General features: G+C 45.0%; 1 protein-coding gene across 13 annotated transcripts in view; it reads left to right on the forward strand.

Moving 5' to 3' along the window:
• LOC147112036 (inositol polyphosphate-4-phosphatase type I A) overlaps positions 1-23,262 on the forward strand; it is a 268,422-nt gene that overhangs the window by 41,167 nt on the left and 203,993 nt on the right. For 11 of the 13 annotated variants that reach the window (XR_015079801.1, XM_085999519.1, XM_085999514.1 and 8 more), the window contains exon 2: positions 19,357-19,457. The exons of the other annotated variants lie outside the window; for them this stretch is intronic. The gene's annotated coding sequence lies outside the window, so the exon portion shown is untranslated. The remainder of the gene's footprint in view (positions 1-19,356; positions 19,458-23,262) is intronic. 13 annotated transcript variants of the gene reach the window in all.

Genomic DNA, 23,262 nt, shown 5'->3' on the forward strand with positions numbered 1-23,262 from the left:
CCTTTCAAACAGATATACCAATTTGGATATTGTTGAGGGAGATGGCTTATCGGGGGGAAGGCAGCAGCAACCAACTTCCTGGCACCGTGGGTGGTTCTGCTGCACAGGACTGGAGGAAAAAGAGTGGGGGAGCTATAGTGATAGGGGATCCTATTGTAAGGGGAATAGATAGGCGTTTCTGCGGCAAACGAGACTCCAGGATGGTATGTTGCCTCCCTGGTGCAAGGGTCAAGGATGTCTCGGAGCGGCTGCAGGGCATTCTGGAGGGGGAGGGTGAACAGCCAGCTGTCGTGGTGCATATAGGTACCAACATTATAGGTAAAAACCGGGATGAGCTCCTAAAAGCTGAATATAGGGAGTTGGGAGGTAAATTAAAAAATAGGACCTTAAAGGTAGTAATCTCAGGATTGCTACCAGTGCCACGTACTAGTCAGAGTAGAAATAGAAGGATATTTCAGCTGAATACGTGGCTAGAGGAATGGTGCAAGGGGGAGGGATTCAAATTCCTGGGATATTGGAACCGGTTCTGGGAGAGGTGGGACCAGTACAAACTGGACGGTTTGCACCTGGGCAGGACCGGGACTGATGTCCTAGGGGGAGTGTTTGCTAGTCCTGTTGGGGAAGGTTTAAACTAAAATGGCAGCGGGTTAGGAACCTGTGCAGGGAGACAGAGGAAAGGGATGCAAGGATAGAAGCAAAAGACAGGAAGGAGAAAAGGAAAAGTGGCAGTCAGAGAACTCAAGGTTTTAAATCAAACATGGCCACAGTAAATAATAATTCTAAAAGGTCTAAGAGTGTTAAAAAAAACAAGCCTGAACGCTTTGTGTCTTAATGTGAGGAGCATTCGGAATAAGGTGGATGAATTAGCTGCGCAAATGGATGTAAACGGATATGATCTAATTGGGATTACGGAGACATGGCTCCAGGGTGACCAAGGCTGGGAACTCAACATCCAGGGGTATTCAATATTCAGGAAAGACAGGCAAAAAGGAAAAGGAGGTGGGGTAGCATTGCTGGTTAAAGAGGAGATTAACACAATAGTAAGGAAGGATATTAGCTCTGATAATGTGGAATCTGTATGGGTAGAGCCGAGAAATACCAAGGGGCAGAAAACGTTGGTGGGAGTTGTATACAGACCCCCAAACAGTAATGCTGAGGTTGGGGATGGCATTAAACAGGAAATTAGAGACGTGTGCGATAAGAGCACAGCAGTTATCATGGGTGACTTTAATCTGCATATAGATTGGGCTAACCAAATTAGTAACCATACTGTGGAGGAGGAATTCCTGGAGTGTATACGGGATGGTTTCCTGGACCAATATGTCGAGGAACCAACTAGAGATCAGGCCATCTTAGACTGGGTATTATGTAATGAGAGAGGATTAATTAGCAATCTTGTGCGAGGCCCCTTGGGGCAGAGCGATCATAAGATTATGATTCTTCATTAAGATGGAGAGTGAAGTCGTTGACTCAGACTAGGATCCTGAATTTAAATAAAGGAAACTACGATGGTATGAGGCGCGAGTTGGCTAGGAATGATTGGGGAACATTACTTAAAGGGTTGACGGTGGATAGGCAATGGCAAACATTTAAAGATCGCATGGATGAACTACAGAATTTGTTCATCCCTGTTTGGCATAAAAATAAAACAAAAAAGGTGACTCAACCGTGGCTAACAGGGAAATTAGGGATAGCATAAGATCCAAGGAGAGGACATATAAATTGGCCAGAAAAAGCAGCAAACCTGAGGATTGGGAGCAGTTTAGGTTTCAGCAAAGGAGGACAAAGGGATTAATTAAGAGGGGGAAAATAGAGTATGAGAGTAAGCTTGCAGGAAGCATAAAAACTGACTGTAAAAGCTTCTATAGATATGTGAAGAGAAAAAGATTGGTGAAGTCAAACGTAGGTCCCTTGCAGTCAGAATCAGGGGAATTTATAATGGGGAACAAAGAAATGGCAAACCAATTAAATACATACTTTGGTTCTGTCTTCACAAAGGAGGACACAAATAACCTCCGAGAGATGTCGGGGAACATAGGGTCTAACGAGAGGGAGGAACTGAATGAAATCAGTATTTGTCGGGAAATGGTGTTGGGGAAGTTGACGGGATTGAAGGCCGATAAATCCCCAGGGCCTGATAATCTACATCCTAGGGTACTTAAGGAAGTGGCCCGAGAAATAGTAGATGCATTGCTGGTCATCTTCCAAAATTCTATAGACTCTGGAACAGTTCCCATGGATTGGAGGGGAGCTAATGTTACCCCACTATTCAAAAAAGGTGGTAGAGAGAAAACGGGGAATTATAGACCGGTAAGCCTGACATCGGTAGTGGGGGAAAATGCTAGAGTCCATTTTCAAAGATGTAATAGCAGAGCACTTGGAAAACGGTGACAGGATCGGACAAAGTCAACATGGATTTACAAAAGGTAAATCGTGCTTGACTAATCTACTGGAATTTTTTGAGGATGTAACTCGTAGAATAGATAAGGGAGAACCAGTGGATGTGGTGTATTTGGACTTTCAGAAGGCTTTCGATAAGGTCCCGCATAAGAGATTAGCGTGTAAAGTTAAAGCACATGGGATTGGGGGTAAGGTTCTGACTTGGATAGAGAACTGGTTGGCAGACAGGAAGCAGAGTTGGAATAAACGGGTCTTTTTCCGAGTGGCAGGCAGTGACTGGTGGGGTACCGCAGGGATCGGTGCTATAACCCCAGCTATTCACAATATATATAATAATGACCTAGACGAGGGAACTAGATGTAATATCTCCAAGTTTGCAGACGACACCAAGCTGGGTAGGCATTTGTGCTGTGAGGAGGATGCTGAGAAACTCCAATATGGTTTGGACAGGTTGGGTGATTGGGCAGATGCAGTATAATGTGGATAAATGCGAGGTTATCCACTTTGGTAGCAAAAACAGGAAGGCAGATTATTATCTGAACGGCAATAGATTGGGAGAAGGGGAAGTGCAACGAGGCTTGGGTGTCCTTGTGCACCAGACGCTGAAGGTAAGCATGCAGATGCAGCAGGCAAATGGTATGTTGGCCTTCATAACGAGAGGATTCGAGTACAGGAGCAAGGATGTCTTGCTGCAGTTGTGCAGGGCCTTGGTGAGACCACACCTTGAGTATTGTGTGCAGTTTTGGTTGCCTTATCTGAGGAAGGATGTTCTTGCTATGGAGGGAGTGCAGCAAAGATTCACCAGACTGATACCTGGGGTGGCAGAAATGACGTATGAGGAGAGATTGGGTCGATTGGGCTTATATTTGCTGGAGTTTAGAAGAATGAGAGGGGATCTCATTGAAACTTATAAAATTCTAACAGGACTAGACAGACTAGATGCAGGAAGGATGTTCCCGATGGCGGGGGAGTCCAGAACCAGGGGTCACAGTCTAAAGATAAGGGGTAAGCCATTTAGGACTGAGATGAGGAATTTCTTCACCGAGAGTGGTGAACCTGTGGAATTCTCTACCACAGAAGGCAGTAGAGGCCAATTCATTAAATATATTCAAGAAGGAGTTGGATATATTTCTTAAGGCTAAAGGGATCAAGGGATATGGGGAGAAAGCAGGGACAGGGTACTGAATTTGGATGATCAGCCATGATCTCATTTAAGTGGCGGAGCAGGCTCAAGGGGCCAAATGGCCTATTCCTGCTCCTATCTTCTATGTTTCTGTTTTGGGCAGGTCATTAGTGTAAATGTTGAATAACATGGGTGCCAGGACAGAACCCTGTGGAAGTCCGTTGTTCAATGTCCTATATCTGCTCTCCTGGGTGCCAGAGTACACACGGAAGTGTCGGTTGCAAAGCATGGAGTTGAGAAGATGGATCGTTGTTCTGCAGGGTAAAATGGTGGAGAGCTTGAAAAGCAGTCCATGCTTTTATACTGTGCCATATGCCGCGGACAGATCCATGAGTGCTACGACGGTCTTGAGCTGGCGCTGGAAGCCTGCTTCGATGTGCATTGTTAAAGCTGCCACTTGGTCGCAGCAGTTAGGGCCGCTCCGGAAGCCTTTCACGTTGCGCCGAGTTCAAGGTCTCCAGCATTGCGGTGGATGTGGCTGGGTTCTTGTTCAGCGGATACTCCTGGTAGAGAGCCTCACTTTCTTCCGTCCAACAAGGAATATATGTCATTCTAAAATCCCATGGTATGCTGCGTTTTGCGGCAGCTTTATTATAATTCCTATAAATCTGTGACTGATGACGGCCTTCTTGCGGCCCACCCTGTTAAGTGATCTTGGATCACAACTAATGTCGTCTCAAAGGACACCGAACTTCTTGTTAAATCAACCTCCCGGTGACATTAACAATCCAAGCAATTGAATGGTCCTCTTCAGGACCAAAGCTAATGAATGTAGGCCCAGCCATCCGAATATGCCAACTTGACATCGAAGACATCTCTCGTTCAAAATGCGAATAACTCAATGTTGATGTCCTGGTTCTTGAAGCAACACTCATCGAACACATCCACCAGTTCGACACAAGGACGTATCACAGGTTTTGACCTAATCGCTTGCAATAAGCATCCCAAATATGGCCTGGCATGCTGTGTCAAACAAGGCATCGAAGTCTGCACCGAACTCGAGCATACCAGTATTGCCAGAGTTTTCACTACAGCAATACATGTAGGAGAGCTAACAATCGCCGGTGTCTATAAACCACCACTCGTACAGTGGCCTGATCCACCACTCCCTCCTAGTCAACATCCATCCATCTCGGAGACTTTAATAGCCACCACACAATGTGGGGCTATGCTGACGTCGGCTATAATGGAGAAGCAATTGTACAGTGGGCTTCACTAGAGAATAAATTCCTCCTTTTTAATGCCAAAGATCGAGGTATATTTCATTCGTCAAGGTGGCAGAGAGAATATAACCCAGACCTATATTTCCTCTCTAAAGATAGCAAAGAAAACCCAATCATCAGCTCCAGAACTGTTCTTGACAACTTCTCCAGCAGTCAACACAGTCCCTCTTTCAATCATAAATGTTGGCATTGAAATTCCTGTCATTACATCAGCACCGGAACCACGATGGAACTTCAAAAAAGTAGACTAGGAAACCTTCCAAAGGTCAGTTGACACCAACGTCAGGTGGGTTTTGCCAACCACCAATGCCTTCAACAGAAAAGTACTGATCATAGTAATGGCGATTTAAAATAAAGGTTGTGATTGCGAGGTGGGGGCTGAGGAACAGAAACTGGGGTGGGGTGGGGGAGAGAGAGAGAGCAATTTGTTATTGGATGAAGAGTTATTTTTATATTTAGCCCAGGAGTTCAGGAGAAGATCTGAAATCGTTTCTCCAGGAATGGGAGGCACATTGAAGTTTTAGACTGTAGCTGCTATGGAGAGTTGGGAAAGATTTAGCAATGGAGGAAATGGAATAGTGTCCATACCGATAGCTATTCATGCCCCATTTCAATCGGCACAAATCTTGTGCAAGACAGAACAATTTTTAATCTTAAAAATTGTGAGTCGCTACGTAAATGTAATGTTACATTAATAAATTATTACAGGAAACTTTCGTTTAACCAGAGGTTAAATGTCTGGAAAGCTCTATCTACTGGCAAAATTCAGGAGCCGTTTCCTATAAGTTTTTTTACTTCTCGTTGCTTTTTTTTTTCCAGTCAGGCTCTGCAAGGTCTAGCTGAAGCTGTTGCTTAGCTACAGAGACGCTTTTAAGCTGCGGCCGACTGTTTTGAAGCTGTTGCTAAGCAACAGGGTTTGTTGATTCACACGGAGCTCAAAAGCTCCGTATGTTTTAACATTAGCACTGGTTTCTACGGCAGTTTTGATGGTACGGCACCAGCTCAGTCCCGTCAGTGCCGGATAGCAGAAAGTTTCCTGTACAATGATGCTGAAGCCTGCCTTACACACAGCCCCTAACTGAACAGGCAGGAAATGCAAACCGTCTCCTAGGTTAAAAATCACCCCTGCAGAGAAAGATTTGGTCTTTTTCCCTCTTCTCCACCCTCTGCCACCTTTTATATGCCGTTGCTAACAATAATCTTTTGATCTCAGCCTTGAAATTTTTAGTTGAGAAGAGGATACCTTGGCCATGCCCTTAATGGTGTGCTTAGTAATACATGGCGATGCTTAACCCCCCCCCCCCCCGGACTGCAGTTATCCCTCACAGGCCACCTGTACCCCTTTTACAATCACCCCCTCCCCGAGCTTTATTTCTCCTTCCCTGTTGGCTAGCTGTTCTTGCCTCAGTCGCCTTACCCCCCCACTGATCTGAATTCCCATTCCCTCCACTCTTCCACCGCTTCCCCCCCCCCCACCTCTTTCTGAGATTGGGTGTATGCGAAGTGGTGCCAAAATCGAATATGCCCTGTGAGAGAATATCACTGGATGAGCTAGAAGATTTCTTGGGCAAATACTGTTTTCCTGCTTAGCCTATTTTCCATCTACACATTCTGGAATCCATAGCAATTTATTAAGCTGTATGTACGAGGAAGGAAAAACCTCTGGTGCACTAGACCATGTACCAGGGACTGTAATACAGTTGACAAACTGATGCTTTCCTTTTTCCAAGAAGTGCATTAATGTGCCTGAGAATGCATAACTTGTGCTCTAGATGTTGCTGCAACACAGCGCAGTGTACCATCTCTGTATTGGGTAGGTTATGAAAAAAGTGAAGATCAGTATAATTCAGATATTTTTCTTGTTTGACTTGGATGTGGTAAGGTACTTTAGGGAATAGACTTCTTGTAGTGGATCAAAAGAGAGGTTGCATTCTTCTATGCACAAAAAAAGATGAGGGTGCAGTTATTGCACTCCACATGCACATGATAAATTCCGAACTTGCGATCTGTCAAGTTCCGACTTGGAACATAAGAACATAAGAAATAGGAGCAGGAATAGGCCACTTGGCCCCTCGAGCCTGCTCCGCCATTCAATAAGATCATGGCTTGACAGATGATCCGCACTGATGGGGAAATCCTAATTGCTGGTGCAGAGTTGGACTAATTGCCCACCAACTGTCCAGCAATTACACCTGAAAATGTTACGGCTGATCCAAACCGGCGCGGATCTGTTTGCACAGCGTAAGAGGATCCCTCCTTAATAGTTATGAGGCTGGAAGTGGAAGCATTTTAGGATTTTGCCCATGAAAAGTTCTGAGGAGGCGGTTGTTACATTGAGGGTTTTATTTATTTTATTTTTGCATCTATGGAGCGCAAGCTTTAAAAAAAATCTGTACAGAAAGTGGAGGAAAGGGGCGGGACGGTGGGGGGGTGAACCCTCATTACTAGAACCTTCCGGGATTTAATGTGCATAAACATCTGTTATAAATAATGAGACCTTCTGTTTGCTGATTGGAGCGCCCGGCCTATGTGATCCCAGGTGCGCTTCCGCACACCGTGTGCCCCTGGGATCCGTGGGCCATTGCGCTGCCCTCTACTCCGCAGCATCTGATAGGATGTTCTCGAAGGAGGGTCCCCATCAGGTAAGTGCGCATTCGGTTCGGATGCCGGCAGCGTTATCCGTAGTTACGCCGCCAACCTCAAAATCCAGGCCAATATTTTACTGTAGTATTTGTCAATGTTAAAAAAAAAAAAAAAAAGTAAATGTTGGTCTTGCTGGATCCTTGTTTTGTATTTCTGGAAGTTGACTGGTTTACCTTTTTGCATTGTTTTACATATTGGTTTCCTGCAGTAAAATATTTGAATATGAATCATTATAAAAATTTGGAGCCTAACTTTATTGGTGCTTGTAAGAATCACTGACTAAAAAAGCTTTCTCTCAAAGTTGATATAAAATATTTTTTATAGTGACAGTTTTATAATTCAAATCATGTCATTAATTCCATGCGCTGTACAATTTCCTGATCTGATGGCTCATCCAGGTAGTTTCACATCCCAACTGGTAACAAAGCTCTTTTAATGGTCTGTACCATACATCATTTCCTCCATACATCTTTAAATGTTTAACAAAAATGCAATAAAGTTTAATTATTTATAACAATACACCTAATAATTTCAGCAAAGTCTTCAAGACTTTTCCTTTTTGTGTCTTCATAGCTATATCCTCTTGCAGCAGTTAAGGAAATAGACTCTTCCATGTCTGCTATCACCATACTTATGGGGCAAGGCTGGTCCTGCTGTCCTGTCCCTAGTGCAGGGAGTCTTGCTTAGTGGCGTGGCTGAGAACTGTCAATTTGTTTGAAGGCAGTCCGTGCTGAGATTAAAACCTTAGCTTTAAAATGCCACAAGTACCAGATCAACCTCCTTTTTGTATTTTACTCCTCCCCTGCTATTTTCCTCCCCATTTGAGTTTTGTCTACACCATTCTCTCGCTTGAATGCGCAACCTCCTTCCAAGCACTTGTAACCTGTTGATTAAAAAGTTCGCTGGGTTTGAATGAGTTGTTAAACTGTCTGTCTCCTCAGTTGGATGTTGAAGGATCCCATGGCAATATTCAAGGAAAGAACAGAGAGTTTTCCCAATGGTCTAGTTCTGAAGGCATTTGGGATCAAGTGCAGTGTCAGATGTTGTAGTAAGCCTCAAGCATAGAATCTTGAAGCACAGAAGTAGACTATTTGGCCAGGCATGCCTGTGGTGGCTCTTTGAAAGAGCTAACTCATTAGTTCCACTTCCTGCTCTTTCCCCATAGCCCTGCAATTTTTTCTGTTTCAAGTATATATTCAATTCCCTTTCGAAAATTACTATTCAATTTGCTTCTACCACCCTTTCTGGTCGTGCATTCTAGATCATAACTTGCTGCGTGAAACAAATTCTCCCCCTCTGGTTCTTGCGCCATTTATCTTAATTCTGTGTCCTCTGGTTACGGACCCACCCACCAGTGGGAACAGTGTTTAGCGAAACCCCTCATAACTTGTACTAAATCTCTCCTTAACCTTCTTTTCTCTAAGGACAACTGTACCAGCTTCTCTAGTCTTTCCACATAACTGAAGTCCCTCGTCCCTGGTATTCTGTCCAATCTCGTCTGCGCCTTCTCCAAGGGCTGGATATCCTTCTTTAAATGTGATGTCCAGAATTCAACACAATTCTTTAGCTGAGTCATAACCAGTGATTTATAAAGGTTTACCATAATTTCCATGCTTTTGTACACTGTCTCTATTTATAAAGCCAAGGATCCCATTTTTAGGCACCTTCATGAACTTGCCCTGCCACCTTCAAAGATTTTGTATGTGAACCCCAGGACTCTGTTCCTACACTCTCTTTAAAATTGTTTCATTTAGTTTCTATTGCCTTTACTCATTTTCCCTCCCAAAATGCATCACTTCACACTTCTCTGCATTAAATTTCATCTGTCATGTGTCTTTGCATTTCACCAGTCTTTCAGTCACCCTGAAGCCTGCTCCTATGCTCCACGCTGTTTCCAAGTTTTGTGTCACCTGCAGACTTTGAAATTGTGCCCCCATGCCCAAGTCCAGGTCATTAATACATATCAGAAAGAGCAGTGGTCCGAATACCAACCCCTAGAGACTCCCATTGAGTGCTTCCCTGCAGTCTGAAAAACAACCATTCAACAGCTGTCATCATAGGTGACTTTAACTTACATATAGATTGGACTAGCCTAATCAGTAAAAATAATGAGGAGGAGGAATTCCTTGAGTGTTTGAGGGATGGTTATCTGGATCAATATGTCGAGGAACCAACTCGGGAACAGGCTATATTGGACTGGGTACTGTGCAATGAGAAGGGACTAATCAGTAATCTTGTTGTACGGGGACCCTTGGGTCAGAGCGATCATAACATGATCGATTTCTCACTCGAAATGGAGAGCGAAGAAATTGACTCAGAGACTAAGGTCCTGAATTTAAACAAGGGGAATTATGATGCCATGAGACGGGAACTGAGTAGGTCTGAGTGGACAACGTTCCTGGGAGGACTGGAGGTAGATAAACAATGGCAAACATTTAAAGATAGAATGACAAAATTGCAAAAATTGTTTATACCAATCTGGCATAAAAGGAAATCTAAAAAGGTGACTCAACCGTGGATAACAGGGGAAATTAGAGACAGCATAAAATCCAAAGATAGGGCGTATAAAATAGCCAAAAAAAGCGCCAGAGCGGAAGATTGGGAACAGTTTAAGATAGAGCAAAGGAGGGCAAAGGGCATAATCAAGAGGGGCAAAATAGCTTACGAAAACAAGCTGGCGGAAAATATAAAAACTAACTCCAAAAGCTTTTATAAGTATATCAAAAGGAAAAGACTGGTGAAAACCAAAGTTGGTCCATTGCAGTCAGATACGGGGGAATATATAATGGGAAATAAGGAAATGGCAGATCAACTAAATGCATACTTTGGGTCAGTCTTTACGAAGGAAGACACAAAAAACCTCCCTGGGATATCGGGAAAAATAGGGACATTGGCAAAGGAGGAACTGACGCAAATCAATATCTCTAAGGATATGGTGTTAAGGAAGCTAAAGGGATTGAAGGTGGACAAATCCCCAGGGCCTGATAACATGCATCCTAGGGTACTGAAGGAGGTGGCCCTAGAGATAGCGGATGCACTAAGGATGATTTTTCAGAATTCATTAGACTCGGGAACAGTACCGATGGATTGGAGGGTAGCTAACGTTACCCCACTATTCAAAAAGGGGGGTAGGGAAAAAGCAGGTAATTACAGACCTGTAAGCCTTACATCAGTTGTGGGCAAAATGCTGGAGTCCATCATTAAGGATGAAATAGCGGAGCACTTAGCAAATGGGGACAGGATAGGACAGAGTCAACATGGATTTACAAAGGGTAAATCGTGCTTGACTAATCTATTGGAATTTTTTGAGGGAGTAACTGGTAGAATAGATGGGGGAGAGCCAGTAGATGTGGTGTACCTGGACTTCCAAAAGGCCTTCGATAAGGTCCCACATAAAAGATTAGCATGGAAAATTGAGGCTCATGGGATAAAGGGGAAAGTTTTGGCGTGGATAGGGAACTGGCTGTCAGATAGAAAACAGAGAGTTGGAATAAACGGCTCATTTTCTGAATGGCAGGCAGTAACAAGTGGGGTACCACAGGGATCTGTCCTGGGCCCCCAGCTGTTCACAATTTACATTAATGACCTGGATCAGGGAGTCGGATGCAGCATTTCCAAATTTGCAGACGACACTAAACTAGGAGGGGGGGTGGGCTCAGAGGAAGAGACCAGGAAGCTCCAGAGCGATTTGGACAGACTGGGCGATTGGGCGGATAAATGGCAGATGCACTATAATGTGGACAAGTGCGAAGTTATCCACCTTGGGTGCAGGAACGGGAGGGCAAATTATTATTTAAATGGCAATAGATTGGGAGAGGGGGAAGTACAGAGAGACCTGGGTGTTCTTGTACACCAGTCACTGAAGGCGAGCATGCAGGTGCAACAGGCGGTCAAGAAGGCAAACGGTATGCTGGCCTTCATAGCAAAAGGGTTAGAATACAGGAACAGGGATACCTTGCTGCAGCTGTACAGGGCACTGGTGAGACCACACCTCGAGTACTGTGTACAGTTTTGGTCGCCTCATCTGAGGAAGGATGTTCTTGCCATGGAGGGGGTGCAGCGGCGATTCACCAGGCTGATACCAGGAATGGCGGGAATGACCTATGAGGAGAGACTATGTAGTTTAGGGATGTACACACTGGAGTTTAGAAGATTGAGAGGGGACCTCATAGAAGTGTATAAAATTCTGACAGGTCTAGACAGACTGGATGCAGAAGGAATGTTTCCCTTGGCGGGTGAGAACAGAACTAGAGGACATAATTTAAGGATAAGGGCTAAACCATTTAGGACAGAGATGAGGGGGAATTTCTTCACTCAGAGAGTGGTGAACCTGTGGAACTCATTGCCACAGAGGGCAGTGTACGCCAGCTCATTAAATATATTTAAGAGGGAATTAGATATATTTCTACGGGCAAAAGGGGTTAAGGGTTACGGAGAGAAGGCGGGGACGGGATACTGAATTAAAGGATCAGTTAAGGGTTACGGAGAGAAGGCGGGGGACGGGATACTGAATTAAAGGATCAGCCATGATCTCATCGAATGGCGGAGCAGGCACGAAGGGCCGAATGGCCTACTCCTGCTCCTATCTTCTATGTATCTATGTATGTATAACTCTCTCCTTTCTCTTAACCAGCTTTGTATTCATGCTGGCACTGCCCTTTTATTCCATGGACTTCAACTTTGCTGACAAGCCTATTATGCGGCACTTTATCAAACGCCTTTTGAAAGCCCATATACGCAACCTCAACTGCCCTATCTTCATCAATCCTCTCCACTATTTCACGAAGAACTTAATCAAGTTGAATTGAGTGAGTTTTCTGATGACGGTAACGGGGTTGATGTGGCGTTCCCCAGGGGTCGGTACTAGGACCACTGGTTTTCTTGATTATTTGTATTAATGACTTGGACTTGGGTATAAAGGGCACAATTTCAAAATTTGTAGATGACACAAATCTTGGAAGTATAGTTCCAGGGATGAGGGACTTCAGTTACGTGGATAGACTGGAGAAGCTGGAGTTGTTCTCTTTAGAGCAGGTGGAGAGGAGATTTGATAGAGGTGTTCAAAATCATGAGGGGTGTAGATAGAGAGAAACTGTTCCCATTGGCGGCAGGGTCAAGAACCAGAGGGGACGGATTTAAGGTGATTGGCAGAAGAACCAAAGGCGACAAGAGAAAAAACTTTCTCATGCAGCAAGTGGTTGTGATCTGGAATGCACTGCCTGAAAGGGTGGTGGAGGCAGATTCACTTGTGGCTTTCAAAAGGGAATTGGCTAAGTAACTGATGGAAATAAATTAGCAGGGCTGCGGGGAACGGGCGGGGGAGTGGGACGCGCTGAAGTGCTCTTGCAGAGAGCCGGCACAGGCTCGACGGGCCAAAAGGCTTCCTGCTGTGTTGTAACCATTCTAAGATTCGATGATTTGTCAGACACAACTTGCCTTTAACAAATCATTGTCGGCTGTCAGTAATTAACCCATGTTTTTCCAAGTGACCATTAATTTTGTCCCTGATGGTGATCTCTAGAAGCTTCGGCACCACAGGCATTGGGCTGATTTGGCCTGTAGTTACTGGGTTTATCCCTCCCTTTTTTGAACAGGGGTGTAACATTTGCAGCCTTCAATCCTCTAGCACCAAGGCGGATTGAGAGATTGTGACCAGAGCTTGCTCTATTTCTACCCTTCCTTTCCTCTCCAACCTCGGATTCATTCCATTCGGACCAGGCGACTATTTTTATCCTATCCAATTTCACTTCCCTCCCCCCCCCCCCCCCCCCCTTTGACATTGGTAGAATCCTCTTCTTCAGTGAAGACTGATGCAGAGTACTTGTTCCATACCTCAGCCACGCCCTCTGCCTCCAAGAAGATTATTTTTTGGTCCCCAGTTGGCTCCACCCTTTTACTTTTTTTTAATGTTTGTTACATGCTAATCTTTTCTTGTACTCTCTTTGCCCCTCTTATTTCATTTTCCAATTCTCTTCTGCACTTTCTGTATTTTGCCTGATTCTTTACTGTATTATGAACCAGACATTTATCATAAGCTGCCTTTTTCTGTTGCATTTTAATTTCAATTTCTCTAGTCACCCAGAGAACTTTAACTTTGGTAGCCTTACCTTTCCGCCTCATGGGAATGTATTTAGTTTGTATTGAAGGGGAGAGTGCATAATGGTGCTCATCCTTGGTGTTTTTTCTCTCTCTCTTTCTTTCTTTCTTTCTTTCTTTCTTTCCTCTCTTTTTCTTTCCTCCCTTTCTTTCCTCCCTCTCCTCTCCCTCTCCCTCTCCCTCTCCCCTCTTCCCCCCCCTCTCTCCCCTCTTCCCCCCCTCTCTCCCCTCTTCCCCCCCTCTCTCCCCTCTTCCCCCCCTCTCTCCCCTCTTCCCCCCCTCTCTCCCCTCTTCCCCCCCTCTCTCCCCTCTTCCCCCCCTCTCTCCCCTCTTCCCCCCCTCTCTCCCCTCTTCCCCCCCCCTCTCTCCCCTCTTCCCCCCCTCTCTCCCCTCTTCCCCTCTCCTCCCCCCTCTCTCCCCCCTCCCCTCCCCCCTCCCCTCCCCCCCTCCTCTCCCCTCTCCCCCCCTCCTCTCCCCCCTCCCCCTCCCCTCCCCCCCCTCCCCCCCCTCCCCCCCCCCTCTCCCCCCCCCCCTCTCCCCCCCCCCTCTCCCCCCCCCCTCTCCCCCCCCCCTCTCCCCCCCTCTCCCTCCCCCCCTCTCCCCCCCTCTCCCTCCCCCCCTCCCTCTCCCCTCCCTCCTCCCCCCTCCCTCTCCCCCCTCCCTCTCCCCCCTCCCTCTCCCCCCTCCCTCTCCCCCCTCCCCCCCCCCCTCTCCCCCCTCTTTCTCCTCCCTTCTCTTCCCCCTTCAGGATTGATTTTCTTCATTTTGTACGAGTACTGAGGTTTTCCCTTAAATTAGTTTGTAAAATATTGAAACATTTCATCTTTCCTTTTGCCTACCATAAAATTCCCCCCCCCCTTTCTGTTCTGAATGTTGTGTCGGTACCTTTCTACCTAGACACAATTTAGGACTCAGAACTCAGAGATTCAAAGATGAAGTGCTTTATTCAGGAAGGAAAGGAAGTTCTGGAAAGTTCCGAACAAAGAGAGCTAAACTTAACCAAGAGAACACCCAACCATTTATCTGCTGTGACAGCGCCACCACAGGTGGGAGGAGAACACACAATACATAACACTGAAGTCCTCACGTGCTGCTATGTTGGCTTGCCCAAGATACCCTTCTTTGATCGTGTTGACTATTGAGGGACATCACAGTCAAACTGTAGCCTGTCCTCAGTGGATGTCCACACTTGCACTTTCCAGCATGGGATCACTGGATAGTGATGAGCTGAGTTAAAATCCTGGCTTTTTTTTCCCACTTCCTTGGTTCTGGAGTGCTGAGGGCAGATAGCCTAGTAGAAATGAGCCAACTCTGGGAGAAGAGTATAACTGAGGACTTTCCTGGCCTGGCTCGGTTCCACGTTATGTTGTGCCTTAGCAACTGAGCCGCCGGAGGGACTGTTGCAGCTTAAAAATGTGAAGGCAAGGCGTCACTTAAGTAATTCTGGGAAAAGTAGATGTACAGGTATGTTCTTAACCTTTTTTAAACTTGCCATTCACCTACATTTGTCGTCTGGCAGACATTTCCGTGGACATCATTGATGCCTATTTTTGGTTGAGCATTCAGGAAACACGTTTGAGCAATGTGCCAAGTGGGAGGCATTTGGCTTCCTTTGGGCTGAGTGCAGTTAAATTAGAGCTGTTGTTTCATCTTGTGACTCACAGTAACGGTGAATATGGGCATACAGATGACTGTAGCGTAATTAGAATTTTGCATAATTTTACCATGGAAGGAAGAATCCAATTTAATTGGGAAACTTTTATGAACGGTTTCTAATAAACGTTTGAGAATTTACGTAACTTCCGCTCCCCCCCCCCCCCCCCAAGAATTTATATGATGATCATCAGAAATCATAATCTACACGTAATCTGGTGTCACAAATGTAGAGTAACTAGGCCAGAGGATGTAACCGTCTGAGCTGACTTATTTTTCCATATGCTCCCTTTTCTCTAGTAAATAGGAAATATTTCATATGACATCAAGATCTTCACTCTATTTAAACTGACAGAAAACTCTTATTTTGATCAGACATTAGTCTGTCATGCATAGAAACTATCGCCATGTCTGAGTATCTAAATCCAGCTACAGAACAACCTGCATCCACCTGTAGGGTTTCTGTTTTTCCCCATATGGATTGTATACTTGCTCTCATAGGGACACATGGCACTTAATCCAGTTTAGAGAGTTTAGGTGCAGGTTGGCCGAGCCAAGGCTTAGGGACCCCAAAGTGTGTGCTGGAGTTTGACTAGCTAAAACCACGTGGCCTATTGGAGCTGCTTCCCACTGTTTGTCCAACTAGGACTAGCCTACCATTTGGGACATTGGCTGGCATGGTTATTTGGGGCCGAGTGGTGGGGAGGCTCCAGTGACTTGTCTATCCCTTCAGGTTCCATTAGTAAGTCAGCCTGAGTGTCGGATATTGACTTGGTTCCCAGCCCCCTCCATCCGTCGGCAGGCATGTCTTGGAGTCACCTCAACCTCAACCTCCGCTACAACAACACCTGTATTTATATAGCACCTTTAACGTAGTAAAACATCCCAAGGTGCTTCGCAGCAGTGTTCTAAAACAAAATTTGACACCAAGCCACATAAGGCGATATTAGGGCTGATGACCAAAAACTTGGTTAAAGAAATACGTTTTAAGGAGCGTCTTAAAGGAGGAAAGAGAAATCGAGAGGCGGAGAGGATACCCCATTTGACTCCTCCCCAAGTGGGATAGTCAATAGTAAAACATCGATAGTGATTCCTGCTTGCTTTTGTATTTGCGAAAGAAAGTGTTAGAAATGACATTTTGCATACCAGATGATTCTTTTCTCCAGCCTGGGGAAGAGCAAGTTAGCAGCAACTACATTTTAAATGACCAGTCATATTGCAAAGATACATCAAAATTTGTTACAACTTGAATTGTGACCAGCCCCTATTCACAGACCTATAATGAAGGATTATATTTCGGGAATGGGCACAGTTATTTTTTCACATGTGCCATTTCTATATTGATTTGCCGGAAGTAGAACTCCATATTTAGGATGTTATAGATCCATGGTTTAGGGAGATTGAATGAAAGTCTGGTGTTGGTGATTATTGGGCTCTTTAGGGTGTTCAAGTTGCACCATTGCATGGTTATCTATCTGAATAGGTTGCAATCAGCATGGTACAAAGTGTAGCGCTGTAAAGGAGAGATGGTGAATAAAGAAAATTGCGGCAGAGCAGATAATTGTGTGTGCGTGCGCGTGTGTCCGTGTCCTTAGGAAATATATCTAACTCCTGCTTGAATATATTTAATAAATTGGCCTCAACTGTCGTCCTCATCTCAATGACACCCAGGTCTCGTTGCACTTCCCCTTCTCCCAATCTATTGCCGTTCAGATAATCTGCCTTCCTGTTTTTGCCACCAAAGTGGATAACCTCGCATTTATCCATATTATACTGCATCTGCCCAATCGCCCAACCTGTCCAAATCGTACTGGAGTTTCTCTGTCGTCTTCTTAGGCAGTCCCTCGGAACCGAGGATGACTTGCTTCCACATTAAAAATGAGTTCGCAGGTGACTGATGAGTCCAATGTGGGACCTACAGTCTTTGTCACAGGTGGGGCAGACGGTGGTTGAAGGGGCGGGTGGGTGGGGTGCTTGGGTTGACGTGCGTTACCTGCGCTTGGCTTCCGCTTGCTCCCGGCGTAGAGACTCGAGGTGTTCGGCGCCTTCCCGGATGCTTCTCCTCCACTTTGGAGTTTCTCTGCATCCTCCTCACAGCACACATGCCCACCCAGCTTTGTGTCGTCTGCAAACTTGGAGATATTACATCTAGTTCCCTCATCTAGATCATTAATATATATTGTGAATAACTGGGGTCCTAGCACCGATCCCTGCGGTACCCCACTAGTCACTGCCTTCCACTCGGAAAAAGACCTGTTTATTCCAACTCTTTGCTTCCTGTCTGCCAACCAGTTTTCTATCCAAGTCAGTACCTTACCCCCAATCCCATGTGCTTTAACTTTGCATGCTAGTCTCTTATGCGGGTCCTTATCAAAAGCCTTCTGAAAGTCCAAATACACCACATCTACTGGTTCTCCCTTATCTATTCTACTAGTTACATCCTCAAAAAATTCCAGTAGATTAGTCAAGCATGATTTACCTTTTGTAAATCCATGTGGACTTTGTCCGATCCTGTCACTGTTTTCCAAGTGCTCTATTACGCTGTACATCTTTTATAATGGACTCTAGCATTTTCCCCACTACCGATGTCAGGCTTACCGGTCTATAATTCCCCGTTTTTTCTCTACCACCTTTTTTAAATAGTGGGGTTACATTAGCTGCCCTCCAATCCATGGGAACTGTTCCAGAGTCTATAGATTGGTTCTGGTTCCCATGTATGTTAATGGGTGTTTAACAAAACAGTACATGAAAATTTTTACAAATGGAAGTGTTTTGTGTGTATATAACACACCAAGCACTTTTCCATTTGTAAAAATTATACAATATTACTGATGTCTGTGTTCCTTGTTTTGTACTAAATACATGTCTAATTAACGCACTATTTTATGTTCTGTATTTTCAGAATACTTAACAGCAGTAAGAGCAAAATACTGTCACATCATTTTGATTTGGCAGCTCCATTGACCTGATTTACCTGACCCATATAATCAGGAAATAAATGAGGGTTTTTTCTCGCCTGGCAGCTGTTGATGATTCTGCCATTGCCATTTACACCTTTCTAGACCCATCTTTTGTTTTTTAACTCGTCCCATTACCATCTCTTTGCCTCGCACCATCATCCCTTTTGTCTTTTAATCTCTCTTGCCTTCCAGCCTATCACAGACCTCCCCTTTGTTCTTTCCCCCTCTTCACCCCCCACCCACCCCTGCCCCTACACTTCCTTAAAAACCTGTTACTTCTCTAACTTTTTTCCAGTTCTGATGAAGGGTCATTGACCTGAAACGTTAACTCTGCTTTTCTCTCCACGATGCTGCCTGACCTGAGTGTTTCCAGCATTTTCAGCTGTTACTTATTATTTATAATAAATGAGTCTTGTTTTACTTGGACAACGATCAATGTTTAGCTGGGTCTCTCTCTCAAGTGCTGTGTTATGGTATGCCATTCCATTGCGTGTGGATGGAAAGTGAGGGACTGGCCTCCAGTTTTTCCCTTGCTGTGATTGTATCTCCCCAGGCTGCTTCTGGAATGGCATTGAAGGCTGGGCAAAAGCTTAACTTTGATCTCGTAGTGTTGGTTGGAGTATCGTTCCATGTTGGTGAGCAACCAACAGGGGACAAAGAGTATATATTTTAAGATCAAAATAAATCTAGATTAGATATAATAAAAAATAATCTTGGGACTTTTTTTTCTAAAATGAAAACTTTGAATCTGTATTTCAGTTTTTTTAAGGTCACTGTAGCTTTTTTAAGTCTGATAATTAGGAAAGCTCCCGAGTCAAAGCTTGGAATAGTTGTGTGTTATATAGGGTAATTATGTCTTGAAGCTTCATGTGTTCCCCAGGGGTTCAGTGGTGGAACTGTACACTTGGGCTTTGAAAATTTTAGTTGTGAGTTCTGCTTAGCCTACATTTGAAGCTTCAAATTCAAAAGATGTGAGTGTTCTCAAGTCTTCAACAGAGTCGGAATTGGCTCTGTTCTTTTTTTTTGTGTTCTGCCTGAAGAAATGATGCAACTCCCCTTGGGTCTGTGCAGCTGAATCATCAGTTTCAACTCGGAGTGGGGTACATAAGTAGATCAGCCAAGCAGCATTGGCTGGAGAAACAACAGCAAGATATAGATCTCCCAGAACTGCAGCAAAAATATTTTTGTTCATTTTTAGGTTCCACCAACCTCTTGCTCTTCACGCAAAATGTCTCAAAACAATTATAGACTTGTACTGTCTTGAATTCCAACGTCCTTTTTTGTCATGCTGAAAGCAAGGTAAGAATTTCAAATTATTTTTTTGCCAAACAATGCGACATCTAAAGGGAGGGTGTGTACTATATAACCCAATATGGCACGAGGATGGCTTTAAAGGATATTATTAAAGAACAGCTTAATGTCTCTGACTCTTCAAATTTGCTAATGAAGTATTGTCTGTGAATAGAGTTCACAACACTTGATCATAAATTATGGTTTTAATGAAGGCTACTTGGTCATTTCAATGAAGCCTGTGAATAGCAGTTTTGATATTGTACTGTATGTAGCAGCTTTGCTAGAAGTTGCAATCGTTCATCAAGCAGAGTCCGAGCAATAAAAGGGTACGTCTCCTTGACCGAATACACAGCTTGTTCATTGGAAAGTGCTGCAGTTTAAAAGTGACTTGGTGATCCTTCAAGGAATGTTGGTATGTGTGAATGCAATTACTACAGCAAAGAAACACATTTATTCATCAGCCTTATCCAAATGCAAGTACATCTGCCTGATTAGTTAATCATTTTTATAACTTCTAATATGTCACAAAATTGGCATTTACAGCTATAGCATCATCAGTGTATATGAAAAATTTAAATGCTAATTTCCTCTTCAAAATGCTAACGTGTACAGTTTTTTAAATCTTTTTTTCCACCTCCCTTTCTCGTCCAAAGCCATTGAACTCCTTACTTACTCTGTGGGCACTGGTCTTCCTCAGTTAACTTGCCCAGCTGGCCACGATTCATGTGGGTACAGTAGGCTAGTTGTTCTGGTACTAGACTACCAACTGGGAGGTCATGAGTTCACATTGAAGTTCAATAAATCTAGTAAGGAAACCTGTCTCCTTATCCTGTCTGGCTTTAGTTAACACTCTATAGTCTGTGGTTGACACTTAATGCCCTCTGCATTGATCTTGTAAGCCACACAGTTGTATAAGCTGATAATCCCACCACTCCCAGAGATGGGCAATAAGAACATAATAAGAACTTTAGAAGTAGGAGCAGGAGTAAGCCATACGGCCCCTCGGGCCTGCTCCGCCATCAATAGGATCATGGCTGATCCGAATCTAGACTCGCGTCCACTTCCCTGCCCTCTCCCCGTAACCCCTAATTCCCTTATCTGCTAGGAAACTGTCTATCTCCATTTTAAATTTATTTAATGTTGCAGCTTCCACAGCTCTCTGGGGTAGCAAATTCCATAGATTTACTACCCTCTGAGTGAAGAAGTTTCTCCTCCTCTCAGTTTTGAAACGGCAGCCCCTTATTCTAAGATTATGCCCCCTAGTTCTAGTCTCACCCATCAGTGGAAACATCCTCCCCGCATCCACCCGATCAAGCCCCCTCACAATCTTATATGTTTCGATAAGATCGCCTCTCATTCTCCTGAACTCCAATGAGTCGAGTCCCAACCTACTCAACCTTTCCTCATACGTCAACCCCCTCATCTCCGGAATCAACCGAGTGAACCTTCTCTGAACCGCGTCGAGAGCAAGTATATCTTTTCTTAAATATGGAAACCAAAACTGCACGCAGTATTCCAGGTGTGGCCTCACCAATACCCTGTATAACTGCAGCAAGACCTCCCTGTTTTTATACTCCATCCCCCTTGCAATAAAAGCCAAGATTCCATTGGCCTTCCTGATCACCTGCTGCACCTGCATACTAACTTTTTGTGTTTCATGCACCAGGACCCCCAGATCCCTTTGTACTGTAGCATTTTGCAGTTTGCTAACATTGCCCATGTCCTGAGAACAAATAATGAAAAGAAACGTCTCGAAGGTGTGTGTCGGCAGTCTATTGGCCCATGTGTGGTCATCAGAGCCGAGCCCCTTCCTGCCCTCCCCTGATAACCACTGGATGTACGTGGGCATCAGGAGGCAGAACTCTTGTTGATTTTCCCCCTCCTAATAGAAGATGCTCAGGCCAATGCTGATGCCTTGGCTGAGGGTAGCTTTACCAGCACAAATCTGGGAGCAATACTGACTCCTTCCTGGAAGAATGTGATTTGTATTGAAAGCAATTGCAGAAAAAAAATCGATATGTAGGATGAGGTTTCCAAAAGCTAGAGGTGTAACTGATTATCTCACCTAGAGTGTTATCTTTTATCTGTAATTATATGAACAAACTAACAGTTTTGGATTTTATTATATATTTTTGAGAATTGGTGAAAAAGTGGCACTTTATTATAACTTCCTTCTGAGCAGTGCACCATTACAAGACACTCTATATATCACTCTAGGTGAGAATTGGCAAATCTGACAAATGAGCCTCTCGGATTGGGAGTGCCCTGTTCGTGCCATTTATGATAGTCGATGATAGCCACTAAGGTTGCAAATTCCTATTGCCTTTTCTTTTACTATTCAGAGATATAGCTCTAGTCCTTTGACTAATAGAGCTCTTTGTCCCAGAGACGCAGATAGTAATCAGGAATCCACGAGCTATTGTGGTATGCCATTTATTGTTTCCCCAAGTAAACCTGTATGCCATTAGACTTACCTATTTTAAGAGATTTTCAGAATGACTATATAATGGGAAAATAAACTATAGTATATTACTGAGAATTGAAAAGTTAAAGAATGTTAGTGCAGCCTATTGGGGTAGCAGTGTACTGTTCTATAGAGTGGTAGAATAAGAGCTTTAGGGGGAAAAATTGGGTTGCTTTGCGCCTCCGCTAACGGGGCGCAAAGCAACTAGCGCCCGGGCGCGGTGGCGCATCCTGCGAAATTCAGCGGGAGGTTAGCGGCGGCACTAACCGGTAGCACCCCATGGCGCTGTGCCGTCTGCGATGACGTCATTGCTGTACGCAGCGCCCTGGCCACGATCTTCAGGCGTGCCCCCTGACTTACTGCCGGACGTTATGTCCGACGGCGTCAGGGGGGCCTACCTGCGGCTGGGGAGGCGCTATTTAAAGGCGAGGTGCGAGGCAGCCATTTTTGTTGCTGGCTGCCTAACAGCACCTGCCTGCGCTCCCATCCCCGGCCTCCTGAACCGCACCCCCCCATCCCCTGCGGAGTGCCGGTTGCGCCCCGTGAGCCCGGCACTTCTCTTCAGTGCCGGGCTCTCTTGCCAGTACTCCCGATCCCCAGGGGGCCCAGCTGGGCCCCGGGTCGTGCTGCGCAAGGCCCATCCCCTTTAAGAAGGGGAGGAAGGCCTGCAATACTGCGGCACGTAGCACCGCAATATTGGCTTGCAGGGCGCTTCCAGTAGCGCCCCGCTTCCCTCTTGGGGCGCAATCACTCAATTTCTGGCGCGGGGGTGCTAATTTTTCTGGGGTGCTAAAAGTAGCGCCCCGGCGAAGTTGCCGCCCCAAATGGGGTGCTACTCAATTTTTAGCCCTTGGCCTTTGAGTGCATGCAGCAAGTTCCTAATCTTGGCTTCCGAATGGGTAGGAGAATTACCCTTCTGCCTTCTGGCTCCAACTCTATTTTTGGAAGTGCAACAGTTAGTTTTCAGCCAGAGACTAACGCCATAGAAAATTCTTCAGCCAGTCAATGCCCAGGTAGCTAAAGGTTGAACTAGTTGTATCATAGGTACCACCACATTAACTTCTGGTGTATCTTAAAACTTTAAACCAGTGAGCACTACAGCTGAATATTATCTCATTGGGTGATGCAAGCAGCCCAATATAACCAGACTAGGTAGCTTAGTCATTGAATTCTGAGCATGAAAATATTGGACCTGAAATAAGAACATAACATAAGAAATAGGAGCAACAGCAGGCCACTCGGCCCCTCGAGCCTGCTAGGCCATTTAATGAGATCATGGCTGATCCGATTTTGGCCTCAACTCCACTTTCCTGCCCGCTCCCCATAACCCTCGACTCCACTGTTGCT

This window comes from Somniosus microcephalus, chromosome 10, assembly GCF_052327205.1.
Source record: "Somniosus microcephalus isolate GS21.2 chromosome 10, FLI_Smic_1.0, whole genome shotgun sequence".
Lineage (NCBI taxonomy): Eukaryota > Metazoa > Chordata > Chondrichthyes > Squaliformes > Somniosidae > Somniosus > Somniosus microcephalus.